Below are 17,537 nucleotides of genomic sequence, written 5' to 3' on the forward strand. Positions count from 1 at the left end.
TTGCTGAATTCAGAAGGGTCTTTTGTTAACATATTGTGCATTTTAACCTTAATTCCAGCAAGATGAAATCCAGCTTTTAGCTTATAAACATCTTAAAAGATGATTGGAGTATTCAACTGATGGTAAAAACTGGCAGCACATTTAAAACTTAGTTCAACAGTCTAGCATGCAACAAGATTAATGAGAAGAGCAAACCTCTGCTGACAGTCAGATGTTTAGTATCACTTAACTGTGTTTAATATCACTGGAACAGGCAAGTTCAACCAAAGTGTAAAGGTAAAGTTTAGGGAAGTTTTAAAGTTGTGCTGGCAAAATATCCCTCTGTCAAGTTTTTCAACCCATGATTTGGTATAAATGTCCTTGAATATATTTTCCAAACAAAATATAAGAGAAATGTATTAATTCAAATCAAAGCCATAACAAACATAATGAGTTTAAAAATAAACTGTTTCTTTCTTAAATATTGGACTTCTTTAGAATGACAGATTCTAAAAGCATAAATTAATTATCTACTTTATTAATTCATATTTTATTGACCTTTGAGTAATTGGATATTAAACATCTGTAGAAAGACTTCCTGATAGTGGGGACCAGCAAAGCTACTCACATTTACAGGTTGAAACCTGAGGCCAGAGGAGTGACTGAACTATGCTGAATTGCAAAGGCATTACTGGTGGAGCAGTACATTAGCCACAAGTATATATATCCTACAGAAGATGTAAAATCAAAAGAGCTTTTTATATATGTAGGAATAGCTGTAGCTACTACACCACTGTCTGTTTTCATTTAAATGTTTTTGCAGCTGGCATTATCCAACAACCACAGGTAGGACTGCAGGTGGGGTGGGAACTGAGAGCCACCACTGCAGCTCTTGCCTTATCTGCTGCCTTCGTATAGCTACAAAAGCCCATGACTGAACTTTGATATGGCTGGTGAAGTTGTACTTGTGATAGAGACTCACAAAAAGGACTATAAAAGAAGAGTAAGCCCTATAAAGCTAAGCTCATCAGGATCCTTTTTGGGCTGCCTTATTTTGCTTCCTTTTGCTTGTTTATTTATCACTAGAATTTAAGTTGCCACTTCCTTGAATGTGCTTCCTGCTGGCATTAATCTCCATCAGTGTTATTTCAGAGCATTTTTACCACATGTAAACAGTTGTGAACCTCTTACCAATAAGAAAGAAAAAAAAAAAAAAAAAAAAAAGAAAGAAAAGCCTGGAGGTTAATTCAAATGGAACTTGTGTCAAGCTGTGGCAGCTGGAGGAGTGAACTCCTTCTGCTGCTGCATTCAAAAATGTATAAAAATCTTTAATAAAACAGTGAGGCAGTTGTCCTTGAATTAGAACACAGACTGAGCATAAACCAAACATGGATTTATCAGTTTACTGACGGGAAAAGTGCTGAAAAATTTCTGCTTGATCTGACAGCTACCTTACCAGGTTAGGTCCTCAATGTCTACCTGCCACAAAAATAAAATAAAATAAAATAAAATAAAATAAAATAAAATAAAATAAAATAAAATAAAATAAAATAAAATAAAATAAAATAAAATAAAATAAAATAAAATAAAATAAAATAAAATAAAATAAAATAAAATAAAATAAAATAAAATAAAAAGTACAAATTTCATATTATAAGCAAGCAAATGCAAAATACAGGAAGCCTTTAGGAAGCCTCAGGTGAACTCTGCTATCCAGTTTTAGGCACCAAACTATTATTTTGTGTGTGCAAACTTCCGTAAGTCCAGATATGGACAAGAATAAGGAATTGCATGAGTACAGATGAATGTTAGTAAAGAATAAAGTTAGCAAAAAGAAATGATACAATAACTGTAATGAGTAGTTTGGCAAGATATAATACTTTATATATATATTGGATGTGATCTCTAAAAAACAAACCAAAAATAATCGATGTTTATCAATATTTACTTGGGTGGCAGAAACAGTAATCAGATTAATTTGTAGCAAGCACAGTTTAGGCTAGAAGTAAAGAAGCATTCCCCAGCTGTGAAAAACACTGGAGCTGAATACCCAGGCTGACAATGGAACCCTTTTCTCTAAAGCTTGAGAAGAGAACAGACAACAATGTGAAATCAGAAATGAAGAGAACAGACAACAATGTGAAATCAGAAATGTAGATGGCCTCTTGTATCTTCCTTATTTCCATTTTTTAAAAAACGTGTTTCAGTTAGCTTGGGTTGAGATATTCAAAAATACCCTATAAAAACAGAAGAGAGTGGAGGATCCCACAGAGAAGCAACAGGAAAGCACATTATAAGCACACAAATGCTCAGCTACTTGCAGGAGAATTCTTATGACTGGTAAAATCAAATGTTCTGTTCTGTTAATGGAATGCAGTCATTTTCTTATAAAGAGAGAGGGTGTCCTCAAAATATCCATGCTATCAACTCTAGAAACTCTTCAGCAACAAATAGCAGTCTGTACTTCACTCAAAATGAAAATATTTCTGTTTCTGACTATTCAGAAAATATCTATGGATAGCACTGAGTATAAATGCATGCTTTTTGATCTGAACAGTGTATTGCTTCATCCAGCCAGATGCAGTGCTGCGCACGAATTAGCACACCAATTTGATGAATTCCACATCACTTTCAAGAGCAATAGTATTGTTGAAGTGTATCTTTACAAAAGACTTTTTTTTATTTTAAAGCTTAGAGTAATATATAATTGTAAGAAAGAACCCAACTTGTTTCTGACTTGTTCATGTTTAATTGTTCGTTAAAAAATAATTTTAAAAAGCCTTGTCCCTGATTTCCAGCTGCTTTAGCTCCAGCTTCCAATAATAGCATCCTTTTCTATTTTCCTTCTTTGCCTTACACATCCTCACTGCTAACTCTTGTTCATACCTGCAGATCATTTTCCAATCGTGTTTGATAAATCAAAAAAAAAAAAAAAAAGAGAGAAAAAGAGTTCTTAAATCCCTCGCAAAATGGTGCATTTGTCATTCTTACATGATCAAAACAATTCCCAGTGTTTGTTAAAGTATCTCCATTGTGAAATAAGCCTGAGTGCCCCAGATGAGCTCTCAAACAGTTCTGTTTTCTGTGCTGCCACAGCTGTTTTCTGGGAAGTAACTTAAATGGTCATCAGAAAGAAGAAATTCATGCAAAAAAGGGGGGGAGGGGGTTGGAATTTATACCTATTGGTTAGCAAAAGTACCATCTGTTTGATAGCGTCCAATACTGATGGGCTCATCCATCAGACTATGTATGTGACTTTTACTAAAAGATAAGTAAAAGCTGGACAATAAGCCTTTTCTCATTTAAAATCAATAGCCTGAGTGGACATGTAATAAAATAAAATAAAATAAAATAAAATAAAATAAAATAAAATAAAATAAAATAAAATAAAATAAAAATAAAATAAAATAAAATAAAACAAAACAAAACAAAACAAAACAAAACAAAACAGCAACACTTTGGTAAGCCCATACTGATTTTAACAAACGTGTAAACTGAGGTGTTCTGCTTTGGGATTTTGCTTGAGAAAATGACCAGACGGTTCCTCTGTGTGGATAAGGCCTGATTCAGCTCCCACTGAGGTCTCCCTGCCTGGAGAACTTTTCTTTGTGTGGCTGCTGCCTGTGTCAGCACCGATGCAAATGATGAAGTGGAGCTGCAAAGCCAGAGGCCACCCAGTGGCACAGACCTTTGCATGGGCTGGGACAGGAATTTTACACAACAGGAAATATCTCCTGTGATCCTATTTTTAAGTAAAGATACTACATTTTGACACCCAAAAACAGAAAGAATGTACACCAGTTATTATTCTTACACTTTTAATAAAAACGTTATTTGAGCTGTAACTCTAAAATTGTTGCAAACATTTACACTCAATCATGACTCAAGTGGGACCTGAAGAACATGCCAGAATATTACTGTGACCACTCAAATGCTGGATACAGCCTTAATAATATCTTCCTTCCATTCAATAAAACAGCCCCTTTTCTGCAATATCAGGGCTATCAAGACCTTTGATTTGATTATTGCAGGCCAATATCCTATCTGCAGAAACAGCCAATGTTATATAGCTAGGGAACAAATTAACTAAGCATAAAATGAGCCTGCTCCAGCACTTTCCCAAACAAGGGACTTTTTGAGCCAGGGATTGCATTTGATAGTGCATCTCCTGGCCATGGCTAGATTCATTCAATATGAATTCCCTTAAAGCTCTCTTGAAATCATTTATTCATTATTTTCTACAACATCCTGGGGCAATTTTGCTGTACACTTCAGTAACACATTACAGAAAATACATTGTCATGTATATGTTTTAAGTGTAACACATGCTATGCATGCTATCCCTAAATTCTTCCATTACAAGAACATTAGATAATTATTTCCTGTTCACATTCTCCATCCCACTCACAGTTTCATGCTATCCGTACAAAAATTAATATGTGAGAACGCTGCAGATTTACAGAATAGCATATCATTGTTGAATTGTTGTCAGTTCTCCTCCTAAGAATTACAAATATTTCCCATGCCTTTTCACAGTTGCTGAGCCCTTAGCTGACATTTGTCAGACCACACCTGGAGAATCATGTCCAGGTTTGGGTTCTTTGGAATAAGAAAGACATTGACATACTGACATAAGTCCAGCAAAGGACCACCAGGGCTCTGGAGCACGTGATGTATGAGCAGAGGCCAAGAGAACTCAGCCTCCAACTTGAGAGCTCAGCCTGGAGAAGTCTTAAGGGAGACCTTATTGCTGCTTACAGCTACCCAGCCAAAGGAAACAGAGATGGAATTAGACTCATCTCCGAGGTGCATGTCAACAGAATGGAGGCAAAAAGAAACAAAGAATTATGGTGCTAGGGGGAAAATGAGAAATTCCAATATTTTTAAAAGAATTTTTACCATGAGGGTGCTTGAGAGCTGGAAGTGGGGCTGTGGAAGCTCCATCCTAGGAGGTTCCAGGCTGGTCTAGACAAGACCCTGAGTACCTTGATCTAGGCTTTCACTGCTTGACTTGCAGAGGTCCCTATCAACTAAAACCAGGGTTCTGGGAGTCTAAGATGGAGCAAAGGAGTGCCACTGTGGATAAAGCTACATTGGCAAAGCTGTACTCTGCACTGCTGCAAGCTGGCACTTTGTATTTCCAATTACTTAAAAGTTATTTTAAAGTACTTGAAATCTGCACACTTCACATTTCTCTTCAATAGCAGGATATAGACTATATAATTTACCTGCAGGATTCATTGCTGCAGGATGCCATTGATTCAATTATAACATTAAGGTATAAATAATAATGACAGCTGCTATTAATGTAACGTCAGATAAAAATAAAAAGGCTAGCAATTTTCAGGCTTCAGACCATAAACATATCACCGGGTGGAACAAAGGCAGAGTTATCTTGTTACAACAACACAAAATCCTGACCAGGCATATCTAATACACAATTCTTTCAGAGACAGAAAATTGAATTATTTAAGCATTTTCCTATGTCTTATATACTGTCTTCAGTACTAAATATTTGAAGAAGCATTTTGTATATTGATTTCTGAAGATAAGTACAAGACAATCCTCACATCAGTAATTATTTCTCTGCTTTTCCTTTCACTTATTCCTTCAAAATATAAAAGCACAATTATGACAGCATGCAAAAGACAGATAAAATATTGAATGTCTTGCTACTTACAAATTACTGTTCAAATATATGCATCTATGAAATCCATGTTTTTGTATGCAAAGGCACTACAAAATACATTTAAAATGTAATGTTCAATAACCCAAAATATAATGGTCTATTCAGTTCAAACAAAGGCTAAAACATTAAAAGGCCAAAGCCTGGAAGAATTATCTGCTTTGTTTTAAAAACACATTTAAAATGAAGAGACCTTAGCAAATTTAATCTGCTATAGCTGACATCATTCCTGGGCATTGATTCAAATTCCAAATTTAATTTCAGTGAAGCCTTAGTAAAAGTAATGCCTTCTGCAGATTCAGAGCCATCTGACTGACATTATCTACTGATGACAATAAAAAGTAACTTAACCAAATACGGTTTCTGTAAACAGTTCTTAGCATTAAGGATAGATGAAACGTATGTTAAACTGGCTTGGTACAAGATTCTAGGTTGTTATATGTTGCTTACTATTGTCATGGTTTATGCTTTTATGCACTTCAAAGAAGCATCAGTGCAGATATGAGTTCTTCTGAATTCACTTTTTTCTTTTAGATAGACATATGCTTTGTGTCACAATTTGATGACTTTTGATATATTGATATGGTGAAAATGTACTTCCTACTGAACAGAAAGGTATGGCTCGATGAGCAAAGTACAGAATAGAGCACAGGAAAATCCAGGCTGGGGAGAACCTCTGGCTCAGACAATTTATCTGCTCAGACAATTTATCTGAAAGTACACTTGGCAGAGCACTCTACAATCTCACAAAAGACCACATTGGAATTTGCTGGGGACTGACAGAGCTCCAAGTGTATATATTTGCTTATGCAAAAAATATTGCTTGCATGAAAAAAACAAAAACAAAAAAACACAGGCTGTTTTTTATTCAAATCAATTGAATGTCAACTTATATAACAGTTCATTAATCCTTACTCATGCATATTTGTACAGGTCCTAAGATTTCTATTTCTAAACATATCTGAGCATGCTTTTCAGTTACATTGAAACATCCATATAATAAACCCATAAAGGTGCCATCGGATATAAAAACCCTTCATTCCGTTAGTTCCTCAACTCCTTCCCTCATAGGAGCAAGTGTTAAACAAATACGAACAGTCCAAAGAAAAACTTAAAGAGAGAATTACAATCCAGGAGCTTTATCTGGAAATGTTTTCCTATGCATTAGACCTGAAGTCTGGAGACAATGCAAAAATGTTTTTCTATTTCACTCAGAATGTCAGGTTATGCAGGGTGGACATGGCCTTCAAGGCTGATCGCTGAAAAAAGGCAGTGCTCTTCAGAGAAAAATCTACTTCTGTGTGTTCCTGTAATTTTACTTTCCTAATCAATAAAGATCTTCAAATTAAATTTCTATTTGTAAGAACATCACAGTTGACTATACATTACCAAATGGTATTTTAGAAAAAAAAAAAGTGAAAGATGCAATAATAGATACACTCCTTTTTTAGATTGTGGATATGCCTGAAAACTTTTGTGCTAACAAAGTCATTGAACTTAGTTAAAATGAGTACTGGGAAGGCAAACATGGTTGTTTCTTCTTTTAACAGAATAAGTGTCATCTCTCAGCACAGCTTCACACAATTACTAGCAGATAAAAACAATTCTTCCCACATTACAACTACTTCCTAAACTAGCTGGAACTCTTATTTTGATAAAAAATTTATTCCCCATTACCCATCTTCAGTCTCTGTTCATAACTTCCTAATAAAGAAAAGGGTAGAAATTTTCTTTAGCTACGACCCTTGCCAACAGCAGTAATGACATGGGTTTGTTTGTTTGTTTGTTTTTAAAAAAAGACGCAGAAGAAACAGCAGAAGACAAGACATAGATGTTTAGATTTCCTCATGAGATCATGAAGGTTAGAAAGCTCCTGATGATAGCTCAGGTTCAGCTACAAAAGCAAGTCTGATCTGTTTGTTCTGAACCATTTAAACTGGACTATAGTCTTTGCTGAAAGCAAATAAAGCCCAGAAAGTCCAAATTATTTTTTCAGATAACAAAGCTCAACCGCATCAGGTATAGAAACAACTGATCTGCTTTAAAACCTGCAGACTGAAAGTTGTAAGGATGTTAAAAGACAATAACACCCACCTTGTACAAGTTTGCCAAATACGGTTTTCTTGGCAGAAGGAAGCGTGCGAGGCAGTGTTTTGTTACTTAATGAAATCCAGGGGCAGAGCCAAAGGGCCCTGATAGTAGGCCATAAATGGGCACGTTCACCAGGGCCACTGCAGTTCATTTTACCCCCACCCGTAATTCAGAGCCTGCTTGTACACTGCTAAGGCACAGCAGGCACAAAGGACATGAAGTTAGTAAAGTACATCCTTTTAAGCCCTTTTCTAATGCACTTTCATATCAGTCATTGTAGGGCAAAGTTTATTATTTTAATCTGTGTCTTTATGAATCTGAGATATTCAGTATCCAACAAAGCTCGGGCAAATGTAAAAGATTATAGTATGTGATAAAAGGGCTGTATCTCTGGCACAAAATGATGCAGAAGAGCAGAAATGATGGCCAGCGTTTACTGTGTAGCCCTACACAGTAAATTAACACCAGACCAAGGCACCAAGAGCTGCACAAACAAAGTTACACTTGGCACTGATGTAAGTTTTCAATAAATGTGGCCTTTTTAAGTAAAAAAAAAAAAAAAAAAAAAAAAAGTACTTTGTTCTGTTGAATTGTTTTAGTTCAGAATTTCTGATAATTCTTATTCTCCACATGCTTTTAATAGCTAGTATCTTGTGGATTAAACAAAATATTTTCTCTGAAATTGTTTAAATTATACAATATTGCAAGCTTTTCATAATCTATCCATATTTTCTGAAGTAGTTTTTTTTTTCAATTTGTGTAAAATTTCAGCCATATGGATGAAGACAGCAGCTTAAGAAAGATCTTTTGCAATGCTACAAAAGCAATGGGGAAAAAAAAGCTCTGCAAGGTTTATGTTCAACAGACTCGCTGCAGATTCAGTGTAAGTACAAATAAACGTAATCCAAAGTCAGTACAAATCCATGACATCCCAAAGGATGCCACAAAATATTTGTAGGCATGCTGAGGAGCTCAAATTGAAAAGAAACAACTGAAAAATAAATTGTCAATGGCAAAGAAAACAAACAACAGGAGACAAAACCAAAATACTCATCACTCTGATCACAGTAATGCAGAGATAATTTTTGCCCATAATCTGTTCCCTGCCAGCCAGTATATAAATTGCCTTCAAAATCCTAGAAATAACATGGATTTTAAGTCAAAAAAGAATTCCCCAATGAAGAATTTATGGTCTTTAAATAGTTTCTAACCAGACTTGGCATTTTCTTTAAAAGCTAAGAATATGCATCAAGAATAATAATGATGAACTTACAAAACTGACAGTCATTTTTAAGAAATTAAATCTTTGCATTTTATCCTCCTATTCCTTTCATTTTCATCATTCTCATATATGTACATTTAGTGCTTAATTATATAGAAAACACAGTTATTTGGTCCCAAGCCAAGAATCCATTTGCTGAACAAAAGCGTAAACAGGAGAAAAAAAAATTGAAAAACAATATTTTGGATTTTTAATTAACTGATAAACAAAATTTGCATTAATTACACACTGAATTTCAGAAAAGCAAAGAATGAAAGCTGTAACTATGGGCATACTTCATCAAAATATTTAAGTTAATGATTTGAAATCCCTGAACATCCACGTGAAGGTGCTCAAGCAGGCAAATGCCTGCTGATAGCATGAACTGCAGGCCCGTAACCCACCAGCACAGCACTGCCTGAAGTGGCTGTTTCAAGGTTGTCACCAAGAGAGCAAGAAGCAGGCACAACGGTGGCAGTTGTGCAGTAGCACCACAGGCAGGGCACATCATGCCAGGTGAGCTGGCCTGCCCACAGCACCCTGATGCTATGTGCAAACGGCATCCCATGTTTCTGCTAGTTTTTCTGAAGCCATAAAGCATCTCTGTGCTAGGAGTTGCAGCAGCTGGACTCTACAGACAGCATAAAAAGGAAGAAAAAAAAAAAAGAAAAATCATCCCAGTAGTATTTTAGTGACTGCTCCTTGCAATATCATAGTAACAATGTTTCTGTCATCAATATTAATCATCTAACTAGTTTGTTGTAAAATTAGAAAATAGGAATTCTTTGGAGTTAGTTGGTCCAATTTTGGAAATGCCCTTTAAATATATCTCAATATTTACGATGAAACAAGTCAGCCCCTTCATGTGCCACTTTATGAACATGTTTCTCCTGTGGCTATGCAAGGCTAGCTGCAAGGGTTCTGCAGGAACACTGGTATGGGTGCAGAATTGCACAGTGTGCTTGCATGGGACTGGTTTCTCTGTGATGTACCAGTACCCAAAATCATTACAATTGGGACCTATAAATCTGCTTTTTGTTGATGGTTTTCTATTTAAAAATAAATAAATAAATAAATAAAAGACCACCTTGTTGTTGTCACAAGGCATTTAAAACTGGGAAGGAACAGAGACATGAGAAAAATCCTCAAAAGAAAAGACATCAAATTAAATGTATTATGGGACACTCTATCCATGTTTATTTTAACTACAGAGTTGCCATTCTTTCCTTCTTCCTCAGCTGCAGTCTCATTTACATGAATGAATAGTCTTCATGTTTTCCAAATACTAATACTGCAATACAAAAGTGCCATAAACTTGGCCTTTACAACAGCAAATGCATCATATTCAAAATGTTCTTCAATGTAGTATCTCCCTTATTTAGGCTTCAGTGAAGACCACAGATGGAGATAACATTTGCTCACACTATTACAGAGCAGAATATTTAATAGTCAATGTGTCAGAGCACTGTTCACTTCGCCTTAAAATTAGTAGATTTTAAAAGAAGTTTCAGTGGTTAAACCTGAAAGAAGTTCCTTCTTTCCCTTTAAATGCAGCATGGACATCCAATAAAACTACAGATCAAAATCCTAAAAGACTTCACAGCAGTTACAACTAAATTTATAAGCGTAATCACCTGTATGAGCACCCTAAAACTGTTATCTGCTTACAGCCACATTACAAATACAGTGCTGAGATTTAATGAGAATAAAAAGTTAATACTTGTTTTATCAGTGCAAAGTGAACAAACAGGTGCACCTACTGAGTGATGACACAGTACTGTGAGAAGTGGCAGTGAAGTAAAATCAACGAAGTGCTATTTGCTTTGTGCACAGTACATAAAAATATGACTTGAACTGTCACTTGCCCTGCACCCCCTTCAACATTAAATCTTCAAGGCAAAGATAAAATGAACCTCTCTTCTAAACAAATCATTAGATATTTTTTCTATGAGTAAAAGTACTTAGACAACATTTAAATATTGTGCAAGAAAAAACAATCTGACAAAAGAAAATAAATCCTAATATCATAAACAGCTGCACACAGCAAAATCGAGCAAGTAAGCACAAATAATAAAATACGATATCTGAGATGTACGTCAGTATATTCCACATTCCCTTTCCAAACTACTTGCAGGACACTCCCTGTGACAGAAATGGCGACTGTTGCACTTTCAAGGATATTTACATGGCACAGAAGTGGTGTTTTGAGGCTTGATTACACGTTAGTTTTTGTATAAACAGATGTTTATTTGAATTGGTGCAAGATGTAGCCTTCTGTAAAGGCCTCTGTTAAAGAAAAAAAAAAATGCTTACACTCATTCAGGTCATCCCAAAGAGCATACCTGTAATCAGTAAGTGTTTCATTTGCATATTTTTCCTATATTGTGCACAAAGGCATGTTCTGCTTGAGTCCATTCTTTTAAAGTCCATTTTCTATTGTGATTCATAATATAGAATTATGTTATTATTTTCAGTTGGTTTAATCAAGCCACTCATACGTCTCGAACAATTCATTCTGGTGCACAGAAACTTGTGCATGAGGAAACCTATGGGGTTGTAAGCCCATGAGGAAAACTTAAAAGAAATACATGGGATGCTTCCTGTATCCACTCATACTTGAGAAAACATGGAAGATTATTCCTCTTTATTTGTAATAACTTTCTAATATTACTCAATCAAATGATGTTTTAAGTAAGCTGTGATTTCATAACTGACCAGTTTGTCTCTCCATAGACACTAAGCATGCAAATGAAATTCCAAGATTAACATCTTTTTATTTTCTATATTTATTTTCTTGTATTTTCCTGCCCTTGATAAAAAGAGGTTTTGAAGGAATTGCACTTTTCCATTTCCAAATTACATCTCAGATTTATTAACAGATTTACTAAAGGCAGCTAAATAAAACATGTCAGTTAATACAGCTTATTTTGGATTATGTGAATACAAAAGGAAATATATTCAACATTCAAGGAAGTAGTTTTCCTTTCCTCTTAGAGCAGTACTATCAATAAAAGCAAACAAGAGCAACATTCTTATTAAAAAAAAAAAAAAAAAAGTTCACCTTTCTTGAAGTATGGCTTTTGCAGATGAATATTTTCAGTATGTTTTACCAGTATCCAGTATCACACATTTTGACAACAATAAACTACTATAATTCAGCTAGCTAGACAGACAGACAGATAGATAGAGACACACACTGAGGAACTTCTGAGAAAAATTACTTAACAGAAATGATATCCTAAGAATATGTTCTGCTGTCTTATTTTTTTAATAAAACTTCTCTAAAGTCACTGATCCAGAGAACTGAACTGGAAAATTTGAATTGCTGTGCTTCATTTTTGAAAGGACTTATGTAATTCACACATGCAGGGGAAAAAAAAAAATCAGTATGTTGGTCATATTACCTGGTAGATTTAAAATTGTAGTCACTATTTTATTTGCATTGTTGTCATTTATTCTTTTATATACTTAGGATGTAAACTTTTCCTAGAACCTAAGCAATGTTCTGGCCTCTGTCCATTGTTACAGAAGCACTATTACTTTAGCAGGAGGATTTTTAAGAGGCTCCTCAAATACTTCATCATTTTCATTTGCACATGTTATCAGTGATGCTATCTTCTCAATGAAATTGGTTTAATCATGGGCATGCTGGAAAAATCTGCTGTTGTAAGTGCACTAGCCTGAGAATCTAGAGAGGGATGGTCTGCTTTTGTTTGTTTGTTTTTTTGCAGGTTGCCCCTCTGAGCTCACCTAACTCGCTTACACTCCCCATGCCTCTCTCTGCCCATTACTAAATGGAAGTGAAACATGTTCCATCATAGGTTTGCTGGTGTATTATCTGTTATCTTCAACCTTTCCTTGACAAGTTTATGAAAGAGGGAGAGGGGACATCTGGATGCCAAAATGAAAAGGGCATTTTTACAGCAACCTGGCATGCATTACGTTTGGTGATTTCTTTTCTCTTAATTCTCAAATTAAAAGAATGTGAGAAATCTAAGGAGTCACTGCATTAGAATTGTTCACCAAGCTTTTCCATGTTCCTGCCTCACCCGCTGGAATCAGTAGTTTGTGCCTCTCCAGGAGGATCCCACTGCAGAACAAACCCAGTATTGTCTGGAAGGCCCAGACACCTCTGCAGACATCGGACTTTCCAGATTGCGTACAGCATAGCTTCTGCCAAAGATCTGGAAACACTCCTGTAAGCTCTTATCAGATCTGGAACTATATGGAAATAAAATGTGTTTCCCGCAGAAAAGCTGTGCTGTACCATCCACTAGGAGCACTTTGCTGCTCAAACCTAGGTAAAGCACAGTACAGCCCTTCACACATGGTTTTGCAGGTGATGCTGTATCGTTTTGTACTGCCTCTACGTGAATTTCCAAATTCAGTTGCCTATAAGTTATAGAGTAATACTTAACCACTAAAATATTTAATTTGTGTAAAGAATTCTTTTGACACATAGTGAAGAGGTACAAATTCAGCTAGAACTATTACAATATGCTCAGATTCCTCACTGAGCTCAGTTTCAAGCAAATAAATATTCGTATTCCATCAATCCAGTGATAATACCAGTTTTATACTGCAGTTTTAAAATGTCTGAATTTTTAGGCTTTTCATGCGCTTCAGAAAGTATTAAAACATTCCAATATCATCATGTACATTTTGGCTATTAATGTTTGGTTTGTTGCATTATATCTCAAATATATTATGCATCAAACATATCTGAAGATATATCTTAAATATTTATTGTTGACTGCCTTTTCATTTATTTTAGTTTTCTACATTATGTCACATTTTCTTTTTTCTTCCCTTTATCTCACTTTTAATTCCCCACTAACTGCTCCACTGCTTTTACATGGTCTCACTGTAAAAACCTCTAAGCAAGCATTGCCATTCTGGCCACAAGATGAACCCATGGACAAGCTCCCCAGGTTGGTTGCTCCTGGTGGTATTTCACTTTCAGTAGCTTCTTTTCACTTAGAACCCAAGTAGAGGCAAGGAGCATGAATTTTACACAGACAACAAACCTTGCAAACAATCTAAAAGGGACATGGCTGCAAGATGTCCCCGCATGAGCAAGGGCTGGTTTCACACACAGTGTCAGGGCTTTGCTACCACCAAGCTTGTTATAATTTGCATCATACTCTGGCATCTTTACTGGCCCCTGAGGAACAATTGTCCACTGAAAAAACTTTCTGCTCCTGTTACACAGAATTATCCACCATGCTTTGGGCTCCCCTTCTACCACTGTAAAATAAACTTCCCTTTTAAATAATTCACATCACCCAAGGCTACCTGCAACAACCAGGCCACACAATATACATTCTGTAAAGCTCCGTTCTTTTGCCTTTACCCCAAGCCTTTAGAAATTACTATTGACAGAGGATTTCAGATCTGCATCCTGTTTAATGCTGACCAAGGTAAGGTACACCAAACAAGATTTTGTTTATTCTTCCACTGAAGCCTTTCCTTCAAACAAATCAATAGGCAAGTCCTTTGACTCCACATTAGAACCAGCTTACAATAAAGGATGTGAATTATAAAATAAGCTATATTAATATTACCTGCTAAATTGAATATTCCTTTCTGACATAATCTTCTTCAATGACAATACTTTGCTAAATACTTTTGCTTGATGAAACAGTGAAGGTAGTGGAATAGAAAACCCACCTGTTCCCTCAGCCCCTTCTGTCTCCAAAGGAACAAGTCCCTGCCCAGAGCCATGCCATGGGGACAGCTATGCCATTGCTGCAGCCTCACAGCTCAGCTAATTCCCTCAGTAAGAGACTGCAGGAGTAGATCTACAGAGCTGTGGGCATGAGGTCTCCACTACACGTGTGTCAGAGGGATTGCCTCCAGACAAACTCTGACCTAGACCCTCAGATCAAGAAGCCCTTAGTGGTCAGAAAGCATGGTGTGTGCTCCTGGAGCAAATCTTACTTACTTTCATCCAGATGGAACTGAGCTCATGTTCTCAAGACAAGTGCCTAATACAAATTGAAAGGTCATAACTGGGGGTGATTATGGCCCTCCGTGTCCATCAACAATATCAGAACCAGTAAGGAAACTCAGGCACCTATTTATATTTTTCATAGAAAGAAGGCAGATGTTTCCTGTACTTTCTGTGACAGTGGCGCACAGCCACATAAGCTTTGAGCAGATCAGACAGGAACCTGTAGAGGCCAATACGCTGAGGAAATCTCCTGGGGAAAAGCCAACTTCAAGGATAGATTTTTTTATGTCAGGAGCTTTACCTAAACTATTGTTTGTTGGCCAACACCTTTTAGCCAGGGAAATAAAATGGGAAAGAAAGAGAGAAGAATAAAAGGTGCATGCTTCCTTAGCTCTACAGCAAGAAGTGAGGCAGAAGTCCAAGTTCCACATAGAGACTCTTCAAAAAAGTAGAAGCAGTGATAAACTTGGTGTGATTATATTTTTTATCCCCATGAAGCCATTTTAATTTTTTAGAATGTATCTAGGTGCAATTTGTTAGCAGCAAATGTGATCTAACTCTTATAGTGGGACATCCCCTGAATTTGGATCTGTCAATTCACAAAAGCAGCAACAGGAAGTAAAAAAAAAAAAAGTGACCGGAATGCAGTTAAAAAACTAACCTGTTTGTTCCTCGCCAACTTAAATCTCTCTGCTTATTATAAATGGAGAGCTCTTAAATCGCAGTCATGGCGGCCTGCAGCTCCCTCAGGAGGGGAGCGGACGGGCAGGTGCTGAGCTCTGCTCTCTGGGGACGCAACAGGACCCGAGGGCACGGCATGGAGCTGGGACAGGGGAGGGTCAGGCTGGGGGCTAGGGAAAGGTTCTGCACCCAGAGGGTGGTCGGGCACTGGGACGGGCTCCCCAGGGCACTGGTCACAGCACTGAGTCTGCTGCAGTTTGAGAAGCATTTGGACAACACTCTCAGACCCATGGTCTTATTTTTGGGTGGTCCTGAGTGGAGCCAGGAGTTGGACTCAATGACCCTTGTGGGTCTCTTCCAACTCAGGATATTCTATAGTTCTACAATTCTAAATAATTTTAAACATAATTTTAAATAAATAATAAATATAAAAATAAAAATATAGAAGTATAATATAAAAAATAAATAATCTTAAATAAAAGGGAATCTCTCTTTTTGCTTCACAACATTAGGATTCTATGTGCCACTCATTGCTACATCCCTATTCATATCAGCAATGCCCTGAGATTTGCTAAGAAGACATCTGCTATCACGTTTAAGACCACCTAACCATTTTCCTTGAGCATTCCTCAGGCATAAAAGCTATTTTCCACACTTTGTTTCCATAGATACAGCTTTTTTTTTTCTATTAATCAGAATGATAGCCTGCAAATTGCTCAGCAAATACATCATCAGCAACCAGTTAATATTCCATGCCGTGTCTGTTTACACAGTGCCCCACTCTGATCATACTTAATTTTGGATAGCTAAGGCAGAGTGGGATGGCAGAATGTGACACTTTCTAAATGGAGATTTTGACATTCTGGCTCTAGACAGACACCTATGTCAGTTATCACTTAATAGCATAGCTGCTGACCATACTGAGAAAAGCAAACAGCTTCTGCTAAGAAGAGGAAAAAATCTGTTAGGGAGACCAAATTAAAGCATCATTTCACCCAAGTATTTGACTAAATTGAATTTTAATCCTGGAGATATAAGCAGACAGACAGACAAAACAGCAGAGGGGACAGGGATCTGTCATTCCATCAAGTTAAATGGAACAACTCTGGAAACATGCATGCAAAGTAAAGGCTCCAGCATCTTTTGTGGAGACAGTGATTTGTTTTTTTTCCTCTTTCTGTCTGAAAAGAACGGTGAAGCAAAACAGATGGGCTAATAATTACTACTGGCCTAAGTTTGCTACATTAGCTTTCCAGGACAGAAAAATTCAACCCTATAACTTCAGCATACACATTAAAGTATTTGAAAAATATGGAAGAGGTGGGAAGAATCGGAAGTACTCAGAACTCAGAGGCATTTTAAAATAAAAAGGTCTTTTTTAATCACACCCAAACATTCTCCCCTTTACCAATAAACTCTACTGATAAAAAGGAGAATTATATTATCTCAGGAATATGTGCAGCAAATTGAAGAATAAATAGAATAAAGCATGGTTACATCCCAAGAAGAGGAAGAAAGGAAGCATGCTTTAGAAACACAACATAAAAAACAGCTTCTGAATTTCATTTTCTGATGTTATAGGGTAACTGTTTTTTCATAGTTTATATGTTAAGAACAGATTATATGCCTTAAGCATTTCCGAATGGGTGAATTATGCACAGTTTAATAGCATTACATATATACCTGAAGCACCTTAATCTAGGCATAGAAATAGTACTTATATCTTTCAATGCTAAAAATGTTTCATTGCTCAAAGTTTGGCCAATGAAGTCCTCAAAAAAAAAATCAAAGTCAGGGGTTGATCTGCAGAGAAGAGAGGTCTAGGAAATGAAAATCTGTACTGACTGGGGAGACTAAAGCTCTGCCAGCCATTCCTACAGGACTAC

At 36.4% G+C, this 17,537-nt stretch overlaps 1 protein-coding gene across 4 annotated transcripts in view; it reads right to left on the reverse strand.

The window, feature by feature from the left end:
* PDE1A (phosphodiesterase 1A) overlaps positions 1-17,537 on the reverse strand; it is a 222,140-nt gene that overhangs the window by 160,190 nt on the left and 44,413 nt on the right. Inside the window, exon 1 of one of the 4 annotated variants that reach the window (XM_068685897.1) lies at positions 5,660-5,678. The exons of the other annotated variants lie outside the window; for them this stretch is intronic. The gene's annotated coding sequence lies outside the window, so the exon portion shown is untranslated. Of the gene's footprint in view, positions 1-5,659; positions 5,679-17,537 lie in introns of those variants that run through there. 4 annotated transcript variants of the gene reach the window in all.

This window comes from Anas acuta, chromosome 6, assembly GCF_963932015.1.
Source record: "Anas acuta chromosome 6, bAnaAcu1.1, whole genome shotgun sequence".
Lineage (NCBI taxonomy): Eukaryota > Metazoa > Chordata > Aves > Anseriformes > Anatidae > Anas > Anas acuta.